Genomic DNA, 20,305 nt, shown 5'->3' on the forward strand with positions numbered 1-20,305 from the left:
TATAATAAACAGTAATCAATAATTTAAATTTTATTATAAATGAATTGACCTATTAATAAATAATTTTTTTTAAAAAATAAAATTTTAAAACATATGTAACAATATGTTTATTTTTAAATTTATTTATTATTTAAAAATATAAATAAAATATTACTCTTAATAAATTAACTTAATAAAAAAATATTTTATTAAACATGATAAATTAATATATAATTTCAAATTCAACAAAATAAAAATAATATTAAAAATTAGTAACAATTATATAATATTATAAAAATATTATATAAATATATTAAAATTTTTTAAAATAATATATATAAATAATAATTACGAGTTAAGATAGCGTATAATATGCACTCACATATTTAGTCTAATAATTAATATATTTAAATAAATTTAAAAAATTTTATATTTTACTCTAAAATTTTTAAATTGACAATTCGAAAAAAAAAAAAGAAAGCGGATGCGATTTATTTATCTAATGTTTATCTCATCTTATATCATACTCATATTTTATATTTTCAGTATAAATAGTTTACTATGTTCCCTGGGGATCCGTGGCGCAATGGTAGCGCGTCTGACTCCAGATCAGAAGGTTGCGTGTTCGATTCACGTCGGGTTCAAATCCCTTTTTTTGCAACTTTTGACTGCTTCTTTTCTGTTTTACAAAAAAGCACCCAAAGCTTACCTTATTTATGTCCAATCCCCTGTTCTTTGTATTCTTTTTTTCTGAAGTACTCTCATAATCTAGTTGTTGCTGTTTTACAATGAGCACCTGAATCTTACCTTATTTATGTCTAACCCTCATATTCCTTAGGTTCTTTTTTCAAACTGCTCTTGTTGTTGCTGTTTTACAAATAGGCCCCTGAATATGTACATATTCAAAAAGTAGTTTTAAAATAGTTTAATTTCTAATCTTCCCACCACAGTCTAATAAAAATAATAATAATAATAATAATAATAAATTAATAGGATTATAATAACTTTATGAATTCAAATTTAACAATAATATAAAAATAACTAAAATTTAATAGAAGCTTAATGAATAAAAAAACTTGAAGAAGAAAAAAGAAATTGCATATCAAGGATTTGTTGAAAATTCAAAAGAAAGAGAGGGAAAGAGAGAAGAAGAAACACCGAGAATTCGGTTTGCAGGTTGGTCTCTTCTACCTCACGGCAGCGGGAGCGGGACTCTGCCCTTGGCAATGGTAACAACAACCTTTTAGTGGGAATTTTGTTTAGTTTGGTTCTAAAATGGGTTTTGCTCTCTGATAAGCTTGCATGTTAGCGATAGTTCATTTCTATTGCTATCTTGTTGCTTGTCGCGCCGATGGCTTGTTGGAGAAGTGGGTTGTGTTTGAAAAAATTATGATCGACTCTTGAATGCATTTAATCGTGGGCTAGGCTTTGGGTTATAAGTAGTTTTCAGCTCTGAATTAGGTAGCTTGATTTCTGTAAACTATCTTAACAATTATAATAGTAATTTAGATAAATAAATTTCGTGAAGAATAAGTAGTTAATTTTATAATAATTTCATATTTTATATATATTATTGATAAAACTATTTCTAATAATATTTCTTTTATAGTTATAATTGTAATAAAATTATAAAAAATCATATTTTTTTATTAAATTCAAGAAAATTTATTGAAACAACAAAAGTTCAATTAAAAAAAAGAGTTGATATGACATTTCAAGTAAGTATTTTATAAAATATTTAATTATTTGATATGTAATATTTATTATAATTTTAGGAAATTATTCCATTATTTATAATAATTTTATATTTATTTTTCATGGTACTGAATGTTATTTTAAGGAAATAATATTAATTATCTTGATAGGGGTGAGCATTCGGTCTTCGGTTTAAAATCGAACCGAATTGAATAAACTGAAAATCGAAATTTTAGTGTTTATGAAAACCGAATCGAATCGATTTTGATTAGAAACCGAATCGAACAGAACCGGTCTGATTCGGTTCGATTTGGTTAGATTTTATCGATTTTGATTTTTAATATTTTTTTTATTTTTTACACTTTATTTGTAATATTTTAAAATTTAATTAAAATATTTTAATCGTAATATGATTTAATTTCTCTATATTATTGAAAAAATATATTATTATCACTAATCGGTTCGGTTTGATTTTTTCAGTTTTTTTTATCAAAACCGAACCGAATCGAAATAATCAAAATTTCTGAAATTAAAAATCGAACCGAATTGAAATGTATAAAAAACTAAATTAAATTTTTAAATTGATTCGATTCGATCGATTTTTTTAATTTGAACCGAATGCTCCTCATCTCTACTCTTGAATAAAAATAATCATTGTGGCAAAAAAATTTATTATAATGGTGATGATAAAGTAAGATACTAGCATTGTAATCTTTTAAATACTGAACATACTAAAAATTTTAAAGATTATTTTCATAATTTTATAATAAAATATTAATTTAATATTTATTTTTAAAAATTATTTTCACAATTTTATAATAAATATTTATTTTTAAAAATATCATATAATAGCACATTCTCATATAACAAACGGTAATCAGTAAATTAAATCTTATTACAAATGAATTAACCTACTAATGAATAAAATTCTCCAACAGAGTAAAATTTTAAAACTTATGTAACAATATATTTATTTTTAAATTTATTTATTATTTAAAAATATAAATAAAAATATTACTCTTAACAAAAAAAATATTTTATTAAATATGATAAATTAACGTAGAATTTCAAATTCAAAAAAATAAAAATAATATTAAAAATTAGTAACAATTATATAATATCATAAAAATATTATATAAACATATTAAAATTTTTTTAAAATAATATATATAAATAATAATTACGCTATTAACGAGTTAAGATAACATGTAATAATAGGCGTTAATTAATACTAGTATCATTTAGAAGGAGGAAGTGATTGCGGCCTCAAGTTTGAATTAGCGGTGACCATTCAAAATTGAATCGAACTGAATAAATCGAAAATTGAAATTTTAGTATTTATAAAAATTGAATCGAATCGATTTTAATCAGAAATCAAACCGAATCGAACCGGTCTGATTCAATTCGATTCGGTTCGGTTTGATTATTTTCAATTTTTAATATTTTTTTAATTTTTTTACACTTATTTTTAATATTTTAAAATTTAATTAAAATATTTTAATCTTAATATGATTTAATTTCTCTATATTATTGAAAAAATATATTATTATCACTAATCGGTTCGGTTTGATTTTTTTGGTTTTTTTCTGATCAAAACTGAACTGAACTGAAATTTCTAAAATTAAAAATCGAACCGAACTAAAATGTATAAAAATTAAACTAAAATTTTAAACCAATTCGGTTGAGTCAATTTTTTCGATTTAAACCATTGTTGTATAAATAGTTTATCTGCCAAATTGTTAGTGAATTGATTCGGAATGCACAGAGTGGATCCGTGGCGCAATGGTAGCGCGTCTGACTCCAGATCAGAAGGTTGCGTGTTCGATTCACGTCGGGTTCAAATCCCGTTTTTGCAACTTTTGACTGCTTCTTTTCTGTTTTACAAATAAGCACTCAAAGCTTGCCTTATTTATGTCCAATCCCCTGTTCTTTGTATTCTTTTTTTCTGAAGTACTCTCATAATCTAGTTGTTGCTGTTTCACAATAAGTACTTGAATCTTACCTTATTTATGTCTAACACTCTATTCCTTGGGTTCTTTTTTCAAACTACTACTCTTGTTGCTGTTTTACAAATAGGCCCCTGAATCTTACATTATTTATGTCCGACCTATTAATCTTTGTGTTCTTTTATGAACTACCCCCATTGTCCCTATTGGCCAAAAAAAAAAAAACCAGTGTTTTTCCTTCTGGCTTTGCAACTCTCAATATCATAGCTGTGACTAAGGTTTCGTTTGATATTAAATTTAAGGTAAAAATATTAATTCTTTTAATATTTTATGGTTAAAAAATATCATAACAATTAATTTTAATTCAATTTTAAATTTAATTATGATTATAAATAAAGTTTTATTTTTTTATGTTAATAAATCTAAAAAAAATTAATTATATTATATTACAACAATACCAAATAGAACATTAACTCTTGCTTACTCCATATACATGCACACCCTCATGGACCACTTACGTAGGATGCACCAGTGGACCTAACTCATCTTCGTCACCATCCGGTAGGTTCATATATTTCAATTAGGTTTGTTTTGAAGTCATGTTTCCAATTCCTAATTTGTTGTCTCTCCATTTGAATGCATACTTTGATTTATGTGCATGTTTGGTTTTATATGGTAATGAGATGGAATTGTTATCAAATATTCTAAAAATCCGATTGATACTGGCTAGTGGATAAGAGATCTCGTGTTTATAAGCGTAATGGAGATTTGTTAGATTGTATCTTGCTAACGTTAACTTTTCATGAAAGGAGAGGACAAGTCTTGATGGAGTACCGAGTGTTACAGTGTCTTGCTCTAACATTTTTGTGGGTGAGACTTCTACGATCACGTATCATTTTATTAAACTCTTGCCACATGGCTCTATCCTATAGTGACAGTTCATGGATTATTTTGAGTGATTATTATGTTGCATCAGAGGTCTCCCACTGGTCTTCGATTCTTCAAATTTGAAGGTTACAATTGTCCTTACGATCTTGGGCACATGGCACGTCTGGATTGGCTCTTCATGCTCGTGTCGCTTTGCCTGTTTCTGAGTATAAATGATTATTACCTTGTTTCTCGAGCCACTTTTTAAACCTGCCATCGAAATCATAGTATAAAAATCTTTCTTCTCCTCTAATTTTCACTTTTGCTCATAACTCATCTCTACATTTTGAAAAAGACTCAACCACCTAGCCTTTTAGTACCACTTTTGCTTAAGGTATTTCTTTGTTCCCTTCCCCAAGATGAATATCTCCTCTTCATCATCTTCTTCTAGCAGAAGCTCTACTTCAAGCTCCTCTTCCGGCGGCCCCATCCTTACTTCGGCTCCCATTGTTCTGCTGAGGGTGGTCCATGACAACGACAACCTCCTAGTGAATGACATCTCGTCTTTATTAATAGAAAAGGACTGAAATGTCTGTACAATTACTACTAGATCTCCCGAGAACTCTTCCGGATTCACGCACCCAACCCGTGTGTTCGTGTTGATGACTAAATCTCTATAGAGGACACAATCATAGTTTATAAAGAGCAACTGAATGTGGGCCTTCAATTTTCCATGTGCCTATTCTTCGTTGAGGTCCTCTGCTTTCACAAACTTGTCATCGCTCAATTGCACCCAACAATTGGAGGATTTTGGTGGCTTTCCGCTTTCTCTATTTTCACAATTATATCGAGCTGAGTATTGCACTTTTCTCCCAACTGTACCATCTAGGTATCCGAAAGAATGAAGAATTTTGGTTCTTCAGTGGGAAAAAATGCCAGACTCTTTTTGACCGAATACCCTATTCCCTTAATTGTAGAAGAATTTATTCTTTATTGTGCATACAAGGTGTCCGAAGGTTTTGGTCAGCTCTAGGCTTATTGGAATATATGTGTGGAGATTAGAAAGGATGGGGTCTAGCCACAGCAAAATGAGGAAGAAGCCTTGGACTTCCTACAGAGGATGGCCTCGGCCTAGAGGATTGATAGTAATGTTGTAGTGAGGAACGCCGTTTTGTGCTGGCAAAGTCATGTCCAGTCTGAAGAAGCTTAGGTCCCTCAACCACCGAGTCCTCAAAACCCTCGGGATGGCCTTCCCTGTATTGTAGACTAGAGTATTTTTCTTTCTAACTTTCTTTGCTTTTAAAACTGCCTTACTTACTCACCTTTTGCTCTATGCAGGTATGACCGGTAAAGGGAAGAACACATTTGCAGAGGCAACGCATGCTGCTCGTAAAGGCAAAGCTGCTGATGGGACATCCAACCCTTCTCCTAAGCAAGCTCAACGAGCAGAGGAGATCATCATGCTTCCTTCTCCCCCTCCTTTGCCTACTACCGAAGAAATAACTCCAGCTTAACCCGAGTCCTTTTCAAGGGGCAATCCTGTCCAAGCTAAACCTTCACAGTGAGAGGCTGGAGCATGAGTCACGTGGCCCCGGGGAATCCAACACCTGGCACTGGCGTTGATGTTAGTGTATATGCCCTAGGCCATTATCTTAGGCCTTTTGTATGTCATTTTGGTTATTAATAAAAGATATTTTTATCATTATTATTTGTTTGCATGTTACATAATAATGATTATCATCCCTAGTTATTATTATGTTGATAATAATAAAATATAGCTAGTATGATTATTGATTGATAATCATGAGATGACTATGTATATGTTGATATAATTCAATAATCATAGATATTTTTTAGAGAACAAAGTATTGGATGGACCCGCACTGAGATCACTACATGGGTTATTGTCATAAGTGAATCTCAAAATAGTTATGTCCTTTGACTTGAGATTGTCATAGTTTTCAACATGAGGACTATTATGTTTTGACATAACCAAACATTGTCTTTAATCGGACAATCATAAAGGTTATGATTGCGCATAGTAGAAATTATGTAGAGAATAATGAACAATCAAGATAGGATTTGTCCCTCACTCTGAGAGAGATATCTTCTGGGCCCCTCGATAAGTGAAACTGAGAAATGCATGGCCGTGCTCAAATGAATTGATAGTGTGATCAATATCATTTGATCTTATCAGTCTACTTAGAGATCGAAAAATCATAAGTTTGAACATTATAAGTTTGACATTTACCATGACTTATATTCAAACTAGATATCGTGTGACAAAGGGATTAATACATGTTCTATTTATTAGGCTTTATTGGACTATTGATCCTCATATTAGTTGGGTAGTCATAATGTCTTGTTAGAGGCCACTTATGATTTATGGGCCTTGTGGGACTGGGCCTATTGCCAATTAATATGAGTCTATTGGGTCACACACAAAATAACATTGTTGATGTGCTATGTCATATTAATGGGCTAAAAGCCCAAAGCCCATTAATATAATTAATAATAATAAAGTGCTATTATTATTAATCATTAGTATAATTAAATAAAGTGTTATTATTATTAATCATTAATATAATTAATAATAATAAAGTGTTATTATTATTAACATTAATTATTAATATAATTAATAATAATAAAGTATTATTATTATTAATCATGTGGGTTATGAATACAACTCCTTTTACGAAAAGGAGTTGTGGGAAAAACAAAAGACTGAAACATATAAATACCCCTTCTACGAATTGTGGACAACACAACGTTTTTGAGAAAACTCAGTCTAAAAAGCTGCAGATTGTGGAGCACATAATCTATCCATCTTTGAGAGAGCTAGCACTCTAGAAGAATAGAAGACGTTCGTGTGGATACCATAGAGGGTGTTCGTTTGAAAAAGCAGCACCATCAGTCCGCCATTGTATCTTCTCGACGAGATTAACAGGTTAGTCTCATATCCTTTCTTTGAATTAAACGAAGCACTCAGATTCTGAGAAAGGAAATCTGAGATTTCATTTTTCCGCTGGGCAATTTGGGTTGCAATAATCTCAGGATTTCCCAACAGTTGAATCAGATGACCTATCTTCTTGAAGAACCCCAGTTGTCTGTCCTTATAACTAAGAAAGCCCTGGAGCCTGAAGCTAATCATCGCCTGAATACTGTCGAGACAGGCGATCTCTACGACAATATCATCCACTCTATGATCAAGAGTGCCTTATGCGCATACATGGTCAAGGAGCGGGACAAGGCTCTGAAGTGAAAGTTTGGAACACAGGAAACAGACAAAAATCTCCTACAAGAAAAGTGCTCGAGGCTGAAGGCTCGGGTTGAAGAGGTGGAGAACACCATGAAGGAGACATTGGAGTCCATTGATAAACTCCAAGAATAACTGGATGAGACTAATACTTCAAAACTCGCCTTTGAGAATCAGGCTAAAACTGCCAGGAACCAAGTGGCTATCCTTCAATGATAAGTCCAGGAGCTGCAACCTCAGGCACAGGAGGCCCGGGTCGCCACAGACATGATGACTGAACTGGAAGCTGAGCTTCAGGAGACGGTGGCCCGGAGTGGGAAGATGTTTGTCCAAGTTCAGGACTCTGTCAAGAAGAAGCTCATCAAGAAATTTCCTACAAAGGACTTCTCCTGGATCGACAACATCTTCCCATATGAGGATGAAGAAGATGAGGATGGGTAGGATGAGGAGAGGTAAGCTGAAGACAATCCCTCCGACCCAACTTTTGATGAGAATGTAATAGCTACAACTAACAATGTAATAGAAGCTCAAGAGGAGGTAACTGATGATGTCCTTCCTATCCTGTAACATTTCCTTATATTTAATGAAAAAAGTTTTCCAAGTATTTGTTGGATCGGTTCTCGACCATAACTCATCCAATTATCGTCAAATAAGATTTAAACAACTTGGAAAAAATAGTTAAGTAGGACTAACACCCGGTCAAATGCCTGACAATACTCACCTTTTGACATAAAAGACTTTTAAGTAAAATTGTTAATCAGGACTATCACTCAGACATGAGCCTAGCAGATACCCATATTGTGACCTTGGCATAAAAATGCCTTAAATAATTTTAATGATTGGGATTAACATCCAAATATTAGCCTGGCGGATACTCGCCTTGTAGCCTTGGTATAAAAATACCTTAAATAATTTTAATAATTGGGATTAACACCTAGATATGAGCCAGCTGGCAGATACCCGCCTTGTGGCCTTGGTATAAAAATACCTCAAAATAATTTTAATAATTGGGATTAACACCGGCATGAGCTTAGTGGATACCCTTCTTATAGATTTGGCATAAAAATGCCTTCAATAATTTTAATAATTGGGACTAACACCCGATCATGAACCTAATGAATATCTGCCTTGTGGCTTTGGCATACTGAGAAAATGCTTTGATCAACAATATTTAATTTTGGCAAACCACCATTCCTTATAACCTGAATAACACATAGCACATGAAAAATACTTTATTAAACATTATTGATAAAATTTTTGTGTATTACAAATATTCCACAAATGGAGAATGACCCGACTATCTAACTTGGCCAACTAATAAGATTCAGAGTGAATAAACTTTGACACCCTAAACGGTCTTTTTCAGTTTTCGCCTAACTTACTAAACTTGATACTTTTGCCCGTTACATCAATTTTTTTAAGGACTAAGTCTCCTACATTAAAGACTCGTGGTTTGACAATGTTATTGAACATTCGAGACATCTTATTCCTGTAAACCACCATTTTGATTACAGTCTGTTCTCATAAAAACTTGGCTTGGTCTAGGTTGAACTGCATCTCCTTGGGGTCCCTTGAAGACTCGCGGTGTTGTGTCCTAAAACTGCTTACTTGGACCTCCACGGGGATTATTGCCTTGGCCCCATACATAGGGCTCTCGAAGTTATTTTGTTGCCCTTGGCTTTATCGAGACTTTTCTTTAACCTTGTAAGATTGTCTTGTTTTTCACCTCAATCATGTCGTTGGTTTGAGGATGGTATGCCAAGATGAATATTAAGTCAATCTCTTATTTCCTGCAGAAATCTTTAAACTTGGAACTCGTGAATTAAATCTCGTTATTAGTTATTACTACCTTTGAGATTCCAAATCGGGTGAATATATTCTTATTGATGAAAGAGATTGCCTGTTAGGTGGTGATAGATTGATGCTTCTGCCTCAACCCACAGGCTAAAATGATCTACTACTACAATCACAAACTTCCTTGACGCGGTTGCTTTGAAAAAAGGGAAAAGGATGTCTAGCCCCACTGAAAGAAAGGCTAGGGGCTTCCGATTGTTATTTGCATCTCACTAGGGGTTCATGGAATGCTTGTATGCACCTGACATCACCAGCACTTCTGGACGAGTTCGTTTGCATCTTACATTACCGTTAGCTAGTAATATCCTTGCCTGAATGCCTTCCTGACGATTATTCGAGCTCCTTCATGGCTTCCACAGTCTCCTTCATGGATATATTTAAGGATTCACCCCTCCATTACTCATCATAATCATAGTTAAGTTGATGACCTCTTGTATAACTAACCATTAATTAGTGTATATTTAGAGGACCTTCTTATTACCTGTTTGGTCGATAGTTCATCAGTTGATAGCTCATCCTCCGTCAAGAATTTGTATACCGACATCATCAACGATTCACCTTCCTCGATGGGAAAAGACTCCTCTTCATCGGTTGCCGGAGTATGTAGATTCCAATCTTAGAATCCCCGGCTCCACAAGCACCATCCGCCTAGACCTTTCATTCCTCAACCGGTGGTTCTAGAGTCTTTAAAGGTGGAATCATTTCTGTAGTGGAATCAGCTACAACTTGGGCTTTCATCACATTTCTTAGGAAATACTTGATGTCGTATGCTGATAGCATTACTGCCCAGGTGGAAAACCACCCTGAAAACTCTGGCCTGTGAAGTATCTTTTGCAGAGGATAGTTTTTTCTTACCTCTATGGTGTGTGACTCGAAATAAGGACACAATTTCGTGGCAGACAATAACTTCTCTAGAGGGGGATAATTCAACTATGTTCCCTTCAAGACCTGGCTGGCGTAATAGATGAGGCTTTGCTCTCCCCTTATCTTCTCATACAAGTACAAAGCTCAATGTTTCCTGCGTGACAAACAGATACAAAAACAACACCTCGCTTTCAATGGACGAGCTTAGTTAAGGAGGAGATGATAAAAAAGTTTTCAAGTTTTCAAAAGCTTCCACACACTCTTCCCCCCCTCCCCCAATAAACTTATTTTTGCCTTTTAAAGCTTTAAAGAATGGGAGGCACCTCCTGGCCGAGAATTGTATAATCCGGCCAAGTGCTATCACCCGCCCATTAAATTTTTGTATGTTATTCATGGATCCGGGTGCCTCTATACTTGGATAGCTTTAATTTTTCAGGTTTGCTTCTATTTCTCTTTCAGATACTATATACCTTATAAAATTTGATGCCTTTATTTCAAAAGTACATTTTTCAGTATTAAGTTTCATACCTGTTTTATCCAGTACGTCAAAAACCATCTGGATATCACCTTGATGATCTTCTAAGGACCGACTTTTCACTACCATATTATCCATGTATACTTCAAAAGTTGATCCCACCAAGTCTTTGAAAATGCTTGACACCAACCTTTGGTAGGTCTCCCCTGCATTCTTTAATCCAAACGGCATCAACTTGTAACAAAGAACTCCTCCATCAGTGATAAAAGCAGTTTTTTCTGCATCTTTGATGTCCATCAAGATTTTATGGTAACCTGACATGGCATCAAGGAAAGAGACCATTGTGTGTCCCGAGGTAGAGTTAACTAACCTGTCAATGAATGAAAGTGGATAGTGATCTTTTGGACATGCCTTGTTTAAGTCAATGAAGTCCACGCACATCCTCCATTTCCCATTTGCCTTCTTAACCAGTACTACATTGGCAAGCCATGTAGGATACTGGACCTCTTTCATTAACCCTACGTTCAAGAGTTTGTTAATCTCCTCCTTAATTACCTACTACCTCTTCGATGCAAACTTTCTTTTCTTTTATTGTACTGGCTTTATTATTTTATCGATGGATAACTTATGGGTGATTAGAGACAAGTCAACACCTATTACATCTTCTAGAGACTAAGAAAAAGTGGTCATTCTACGATTTAGCAATTCTATTAAGCTATCTTTTACTTCATTGCTTAATGCAGTTCCAAATCATACATTTTTATAGATTTTTGGCTAGACTTTTTTCAACGGATATACTAGTTCTGGCTTCGTATGAGAATCTGGCTTTTCCAGCAGATCAATTAGCATTATTGCCTTTTTGAGGCTTTTCATCAATTGCTTGTAGTACTCCTGTATTGATTTTTGGCTGCCTCGTACAATAGCTAATCCTCTTGGAGTTAGTAACTTTAAACATATAGCACCCATATTAATAACTATCCCGTGACAGTTTAAGACTAGGAGATCAATTATTACATTGTAGGTGAGTGGAATATCAACCACTGTAAACTCCACATATAGCTCCTGCTTGTGCTTCTCATCACTTAGCACAAGGGGGAGATTAATGGTATTCAGTACTACCACGATCTTGTCCCCTAATCCTACTAACAAGTAGGAGACCTTAGCAAGGTTATTCTTGTCTAATCCTAGTTTATTAAAAACATCTAGGGTAAGGAGGAGGCTTCTATTAAGACCCTAAGGGCTCGAAAAGAAGCAATTCAAACACAGACTAAAGGGAAGGCCAAGCTGGAGGATGAGGAGCCACCAAACGAGGCTCCAAAGGACATCGACTGGAAGCTGGTTAGAGCAATGCAAAGGTACCAGAAGGAGTAGGAGGAGGACTATGGCCTGGATAATGCCTCGCCCCTATTGGAGGAGATCCTTGTAGACACCTTCCCTACCAAATTCAAGCTGTGAAGTTTGGATAAATGTGACGGAATGCACATTCAGCACCATAGAGTGGCACAACAGAAGCTTAATAATTGTGGCAAAACGAAAGCAACACAAACACAAGGGTGGAAGGAAAAATCAGGAGCTTTTATTCACTCAAACAATCATTCAAAGTACAATTCAAGCTTTACATGTACAAAGGGTTACATAGGCACATTTTTAGGAGAGGGCTCTCACAGCTCACCACTCTCTCCTGCTGGAGTGGCTACTGCCCAATCAGGTTGCTACTGCTCTCAGCCTGGCTGGCCAACTGCACTCTGCCCTCTAGCTTGCTGGGAGACTTCTATTCTCTCCTCTGTCTGCTGGGAGACTCTCAAAATTGGAAAGGGAGCTCCCCAAGTCTGGGGAAGGTGGCCTATTTATAGACAATCCACCTCCAAAGGGTATGGCTGCTAAAAATCCCCAGCCACACAAGTGTCCCTTCCACCTAGACCAATCAGCTTGCTCTGTAACGCCCCGGAAATCCGGACCGCTACCGGCGCTAGGATCCAGATCGGCATAAGGCCGCCGGGACCCGTAGCAAGCCTAACATATACCTGTAAACCTGCTTAATCCCATACATGATCGACCATCATACATAAAAATTAAAACTTTTCTTTTATACATGTGATCAATCACCAACTCAACCTGTGCATACTCTGAACATATACATAAATAAAGTCCCTCTGTGGGATCTCATCAAAGCCTCGGAGGGCTATACATCATGTGTTGAGTTAGTTTACGTATACATCATAAAATAAGATCATGTACATACCAAGGGATTAACATATACTATGGTCAAGCACAACTCTATCCTCAATAACATAATTACATAAACATAACTGTTCAAAACTTTACATTACATTCTTATCATTTGTCATGTCCACATACTCTAGCTATTACATACATATGACTTTTCTCTTCTTTGCTTTTCTATCAAACCCGTACCTGCAAACCTGGGGGTTAGGGGAGAGGGGTGAGCTAGATGCCCAGTGAGTAGAACTATAAAAAGAATATTTAAAACATGCTATAATGGAATGCATCATTGCACAAACATCTCACATCATGGACGGACTGACTCAAAAATTCCCCAGCTCCATGCCCGGCCCTATTATGGGCACCACAGGACTTCGTATTGCCCGGCCCTATTATGGGCACCACAGGACTTCGTAACTCGGAGCTATTGCCCGGCCCTATTATGGACACCACAGGACTTCGTACACAGGGCTAGTGAGTCGTGCAATGTCCATCCTCATCAACCACAATATAATAATGCAATGTAGCATATTCGTGATTCTAATGCAAACATCCTATATTATAGTCATGATGCATGAAACATGATAAAACATTCACTTTCTTAATTTAGAAAAAGGTTAAGTATAGTTCCACTCACCTCTGGCTGACTCTGTCAAACTCTCAGCAGCTGGGTCACTGCTGGGGTCCTTGGTTCCTCGGGTCCGAACCTACACAGGTGGACTCTAATGAGGGACCAAACACATATAAACATATCTCTAATATATCCCCCAAAAACCCCCTAAAACATCATGAAAACATCACAGAAAATATGCATGAAATGGCTGAACAGGACACCTTCGGCGGCACCTTCGGCGGCCGAAAGTCCTGGACAGAGACGAAACTCAGCTAGGTTCGGCGGCACCTTCGGCGGCCGAAAGTGCCAGACAGAGACGAAAGTCTCTTTTCGGGGGCACCTTCGGCAGCCGAAAGCTGCCTTCACAAGAGGGGTTCGGCGGCCGAAACTCCCTTCGGCTGCCGAACCTGGTTTCTGCCAAACGGCAGAAACTTGGTTCAAATGAACCTCCTGCCTCCCAAAACCACAGATCATGCATATTTCTCAACCAAAACATACATACAAGTTCCTAGGGGCCTCAAACATGCATATACCCCATCTACAACACTTCATTCATACACAATCAAGCTACATTGTTCATCAAAGCATCAAAACCATAAACTCATCAACAAACCTAAACATGCATCTCTACCCCATAGATCTTGCATAAAACTTGTTTAAAACATAGTGTAAGCTAGAGATCGACTCTTACCTCTTGAAAATCGAGAGTGGAGGCGATCTAACTTGGAGTTGGGAGAGATTGAGCTCCTTGGGTCTCCAAGTTCAAAACTTGCTCAAAACTCGTTTCAAAAGCTTAAAAACTTCAAAGCAAGATGAAGACTTGTTAAAACCATGAAAGATCTAAAGGAAACACTCAAGATCGAGGGAGGAGCGGCGGAGACTCACCTTGGCCGACAATGGGAGAGAAAAAAACTCGCCCGTGCGGACCAAGGGGACCCTTTTATAGTGGCTGGCCAGGCCACGTTCGGGGGCCGAATGTGCCTCCGCATCCATGCAATGTTCGGCGGCCGAATATAAGGTTCGGCGGCCGAACCTGCGCTTCCCTCACTTAGACTTTCGGGGGCCTAACGTGCCTCCCAAAGTCCATGCATGTTCGGCGGCCGAAAGTGAGTTTCGGCGGCCGAACCTGGGTTTTTCCTTAAAGAATTTTCATGCAAAAACTTATTTAAAATCATACTTAAAACATAAAAAAAAAAAAAAAACATGAAAACATTTTATAAAAACATGCTTTTACCCCTTCTAGAGGTTTCCGACACCCAAATTCCACCGGACGGTAGGAATTCCGATACCGGAGTCTAGCCGGGTATTACATTCTCCCCCCCTTAAGAACATTCGTCCCCGAATGTTCCTCAACTAGTACATGCATAGCAAAACAACATAACATATATATAAAACACATAGAGACTAACCTTAAAAGAGATAGGGATATTGCTGGAGCATGGACTCCCGTGTCTCCCAAGTACATTCTTCCATATTGTGGTGGTTCCAAAGGACTTTCACCATCGGAATTTCCTTGTTCCTTAGCTTTTTGATCTGAGTGTCAAGAATCCGCACTGGTTGTTCAACATAAGTGAGATCCTCTTGGATCTCCACATCAGGCTCACTAAGAACCTTGCCCGGATCTGACACGAACTTCCTCAACATGGAAACATGGAAAACCGGATGGATTCTCTCCATAGAAGCAGGCAAGTCCAGCTTGTACGATACATTCCCAACTTTTTGCAAGACCTCAAAGGGCCCGATGTACCGTGGAGCTAACTTACCTTTCTTTCCGAACCGAACCACCCCTTTCATTGGAGACACCTTGAGCAATACTAGATCCCCCTCCTGAAACTCTACCTGTCTCCTGCGGATGTCTGTATAACTCTTCTTGAGCTCCTCAAAGCTTTCTTCACACTGATCGGTCCACTCGAATCTCTGATTCTTTCTGGTTAATCTGGTTAAAGGAGCTGCAATCTTAGAGAAGTCCTGAACGAACCTCCTGTAGTAGCCAGCCAAACCCAAGAAGCTTCTGATCTCTGTCACTGAGGTGGGTCTTGGCCAGTTAGTCACAGCTTCAACCTTCTTGGGGTCCACATAGCACTTGAACCATTCCTTTGCCTTTTTGCACTTCAGGGTGAACCCTGCCATCTCAATGGCTCTTCTATCATCTGCCCCTAGCTCATTAGTGATCGTCTTCACTGCTCTCAGGTATTCAAAGGGATCATCCCCTGACTTATATTTAGGAGCATCCAGCTTAAGGTAAGCTGTCATTTTCACCTTACTCCCACTGGCTGAGCTAGGTCTAGGAGGTTGAGTAACTGGGGCTACTGGTTCTGTAGGAGGTGGAGGTGGGGATGCAGCATTCCCCGAGGTGGGGTTTGCTGGGTGAGGATGGAAGGATGAGGGTGGATAGGCTGGATACTGTGGGTACGGTGGATAGAAAGGTGGATAAGGCATGTGAGTAGGGTAGGGGTTAAAGCTGGAGTAATCCGACGTACTTCCCATCGGATACCCGGGACTCTGTGCATAGGGTGGGTAATAGGGTGGAAAACCATACCCCGAGGCCTGAGTGCCTCCTTGTGACTCCCCTGTCCCTTCTTCTGACATGCCAACATCCAGATTCCCATCCCTTCTCTGATCTTCTTCCATAACCTCCCTCACATCTGAAGAACTTCCTCCTCTTTCTGTCCCCCTTCTGCTAGTATCAAAAGACCTTCTAGGGCCCCTTGATACTCTTTCTCTGTTTGTTCTGCATGACATTGCCCTAGGCAATGTGGGAGGACGGGCGCTTGTGCCCTCATCCTCTGGTGGGACTCCTGTCAATCGTGCAGATCGACGAGTTCCTCTCATTCTGTTTCTGAAAAACAGCACATAACTCACAAGCATTAGCATCATATGGTTCATGTGGAGACACATGAACCTACATCACATACATGGCAAACATAGCATATCATTTATGCGCATGCATATAGTCATGGCATATCACATCATCATAGTAAGACAGGACTCTACATCCTATCCTAGTGGACAAACTTATTTAAAATCATACTTAAAACATAAAAAAAAAAAAAAAACATGAAAACATTTTATAAAAACATGCTTTTACCCCTTCTAGAGGTTTCCGACACCCAAATTCCACCGGACGGTAGGAATTCCGATACCGGAGTCTAGCCGGGTATTACATGCTCCACCTTGCAAATTGCTGAAGATTGGCCTAGAAACCCATCTTTGCCGCTTGCCCAGTTTCTGCCCCTGTTTTAGTGGCTGCACAGAGAATTGCCAGCACAACACTGGCCCAGTCGGTGCACTTGGCCCTCGCTGATAGGGCTACCACGTGCCCCTAGTGCGCCAATCATCTTCCACCGACTTTGGGGAGACTTCTGGCCTGTCGGAGGGAAGCTTCCAAAGAATTGGCCAACTTTACTTGCCAGATGCCACATCCGTAGGCCAACCACGTATGCTTGCCAAGAAAGCCTTGCCAGCCAATCATTGCCCACCATCCATCACCGACATCAGTGGTGCCTCTTCACCATGTAACTGTTCACGGGCGTGTTGCTTCATCTTCGCATGCCTGCTCGCCCATCCGAGGATCAGTTGGCTCATCCATAGGTCTATGATTATGGGCCCCACAGCTCTGCACGCCCAGCGCTCCTGGCACACGCACAAGTTTCCTGCGCCCCGCAGTCCCATCTGTGAGAAGGGTCACTTGGCCTCCTCCCATAGGCCTACCGCAACCTGCTTGCTGCCTTGCGCCAGACTGCCTCTGTGCACACTGCATCCCTACGTCCCGTTGGCCAACCAGCACTTCTTAGTGCTGCCCACACTTGCCTGCATCCATAGGCCTATCAAATCTGCTCACTATCCGCAATCACACCTATGCCAATTTTGCCTATAGGCCTGCTGACTTCGCTTATCTACTTGTAGGCCTACCAGAACATCATCCAGTAGCCAATTAGCTTCCCTAGCCAAACCTTCCAAAGTCCGACACCCTGAATTGGCCTTCAACCATGTTGATTGGCCTAGAGTTCCGGATTTCCACCAAATTAAGGCAACTCCAAAGATGGCTCCCCTCACATCCACAGTGCCCAAAATAAAGGGGTGTGATGTCATGTTTCTTCTCCTTCCCTCACTTGTGGTAGAAGAATTGACTTTTCTTCAGCCTGAGTCTTCTGTGTTGGGTGCTTCTACTTTTTTCCTTGCTTATGAGCTTCCTACTGCCGCCACAGCTTCTGAGCTTCCTAATGCTACCCCCACGCTATCTGAAATTGCTCTTGCGAGTGTGGGATTGAATCTTTCTTGCCTCTGAGCATCCAGTGCTTGGCATTGGTGCTAAATCAGGCACCTTCCCTCCTTGATAATCCTACCCTAGGCCTCCTGCTAATCAAAAGTGCCTTAAGGCCTGTAGATCACCTCCACCTAAATGAGCTCGAGATAGATGAGCTTTTTTATAATGTTATGCACTCTGCTCTGGAGGGTACCCTTTGTACTTATGTGGTTAAGGAGCGTCACAAAAACTTGAGGTGAGAGTTTGGCACACAAGAGACAAACAGGAGGCTCTTGGCTGAGGAATGCTCAAGGATAAAGGCTCGAGTTGACGAGGTAGAGGGTACCATGAAAGAGACCTTAGAGTCCATGGATAAGCTCTAGGCTGAGCTGGACCAGGCCAAAGCTACCAAGTTGGTCTTTAAAAATCGAGCAAAGAATGTCGAGGACCAAGTGACCCTGCTCCATCGCTCTTCCTCGAGCTACAGGCTCCAACTGAGAAGGCCTGGGCTGCTTTAACTAGGGTTGCTGAGCTTGAGGCAGAGCTACAAGATACAGTGGCCCAAGGTGGGGAGATGTTCATTTAAGGCCAAGACTCAGTAAGGAAAGAGCTGGTGAAGCGGTTTCCTTCCAAAGATTTTTCTTGGATAGACAGTATCTTTCCTGAGGAGGAGGAGGGAGGCCAAGCTAAAGAGGGGGAGGGACAAGCTTAGGACAACTCTATCAATTAAGTCTCTTCAGATAATTGATAGATTTAGAGAATATTGATGTAATTGGGACTCGGGAGGATGAACCTGAAAACATCCCTCCTTCTATGTAATATTTTGTCTTCTAATGAAAGATATTTTCTCATATTGATATTATTTCTACAGGACATTCTCATTGTTCATATTCCTGAGACTTAAATAGTTCCTAAAGAAATTTTCTAAGAGGTCAACACCCCAATCATAACACCCTGCCTAGTCATATCCCGGAATGGACACCCGTTCTTACAACCTGGTGGTTACCTGCCCATCAGCCTGAAATGTCTTTGAAGAAACTTTTATATGGGACCATCACCCTATGGTTGAGTCTGGCTAACATCTGCCCTGTGTATGGGCATGCCTTAGAGATATTTATATGAGACTACCGCTGAGTCATTAAGCCTGGTGGTATCCATTTTGCCCTGATTTGGTGGGGCCATTGCTCGGTTGTTCAACCTAACTTATACTCGCCCTGTGGCCTTGGGCGTCAAGTGTTTTAGAACTTTTTATAGGAGACTAACACCCGGTTGTGAAGGCTCGTGCGAATGTGTTATTTAATGAGATTAATATCCTGTCTTTTGACTTGGCTTATACTCGCCTTAAGACCTTTGTCTACTGGGTCCCATGCCTCGATAGCTTGGAAATTTACCTTGTGGCCTTTGCTTACTAGGTCCTATGCTTAGATGGCATGATCATTTGCCTTGTGGCCTTGTTTAGTAGGACCAATGCCCGTATGGTCTGGTGAAATCCGTCTTGCAACCTGGTCTAGCGAAATCCTCTTTGTGGCCTTATTTAATGGGACCAATGCCCGTATGGTCTGGCGAAACCTGCCTTGCAACCTGGCTTAGTGGAATATGCCTTGTGGCATTATTTAGTGGGACCAATGGCCATATGGTCTGGCAGAACCCGCGTTGTGGCCTCTTCTTGTTTTCCTAATCTTTTTCGCTTTCAAGGAGGAAGGCAATCCCATTGTCACTTATCACTGAAGAATACAATATGTGAAAATACCTCATTAGCTTTGTTATTAAATGGATATCATTCTATAATAGATAACATGCTTAGGGCGGAACCATTCAGTTCCCTTAAATGGCAAGCTCATGAGACTTTCGGGCGGATGACTCCCGAGATTTCCAAAATTTTCCTACCTACCCAGTAATTATGTTTGCAATCTACTCATTTCCCCTACTCCTCGCTAGGTCCTCTTGTTATTACATGTATGACCCCTACGGGTTCTCTATCAGGGGTTGTCTCGGGGGTTGTTTCCTCGAGTTCAGATCTCTTCTCTTCTTTTTCCTTCCTTGTAAATTTTCAAAGGGTAACATCCCTTATCATCCTTTCAATCTCGTCTTTTAGTTGCTGACAGTCTTCTATTGTGTGGCCATGATCTTCATGGAAGTGATAGTACTTTGTCCTATCTCATTTCTCCGCTTTCTCAGGGTTGAGCTCGAGTAGCCATCTGATTTCTTTGTCATTTTTTCTAATCCACATCAGAATACAATTTCATGAGTCACTTAATGGAGTGTAATTCTTATACTTACTCTGTTC

The 20,305-nt window shown here is 38.7% G+C and overlaps 2 non-coding genes across 2 annotated transcripts; both read left to right on the top strand.

The window, feature by feature from the left end:
* Nucleotides 1-551: 551 nt before the first annotated feature.
* TRNAW-CCA lies at nucleotides 552-623 on the top strand. The gene has a single exon. It is a non-coding gene; the product is annotated as a tRNA-Trp (tRNA).
* Nucleotides 624-3,442: 2,819 nt separating this feature from the next.
* TRNAW-CCA lies at nucleotides 3,443-3,514 on the top strand. Its single transcript has one exon. It is a non-coding gene; the product is annotated as a tRNA-Trp (tRNA).
* Nucleotides 3,515-20,305: the final 16,791 nt, after the last annotated feature.

The sequence above is a fragment of the Manihot esculenta genome, chromosome 14, assembly GCF_001659605.2.
Source record: "Manihot esculenta cultivar AM560-2 chromosome 14, M.esculenta_v8, whole genome shotgun sequence".
Lineage (NCBI taxonomy): Eukaryota > Viridiplantae > Streptophyta > Magnoliopsida > Malpighiales > Euphorbiaceae > Manihot > Manihot esculenta.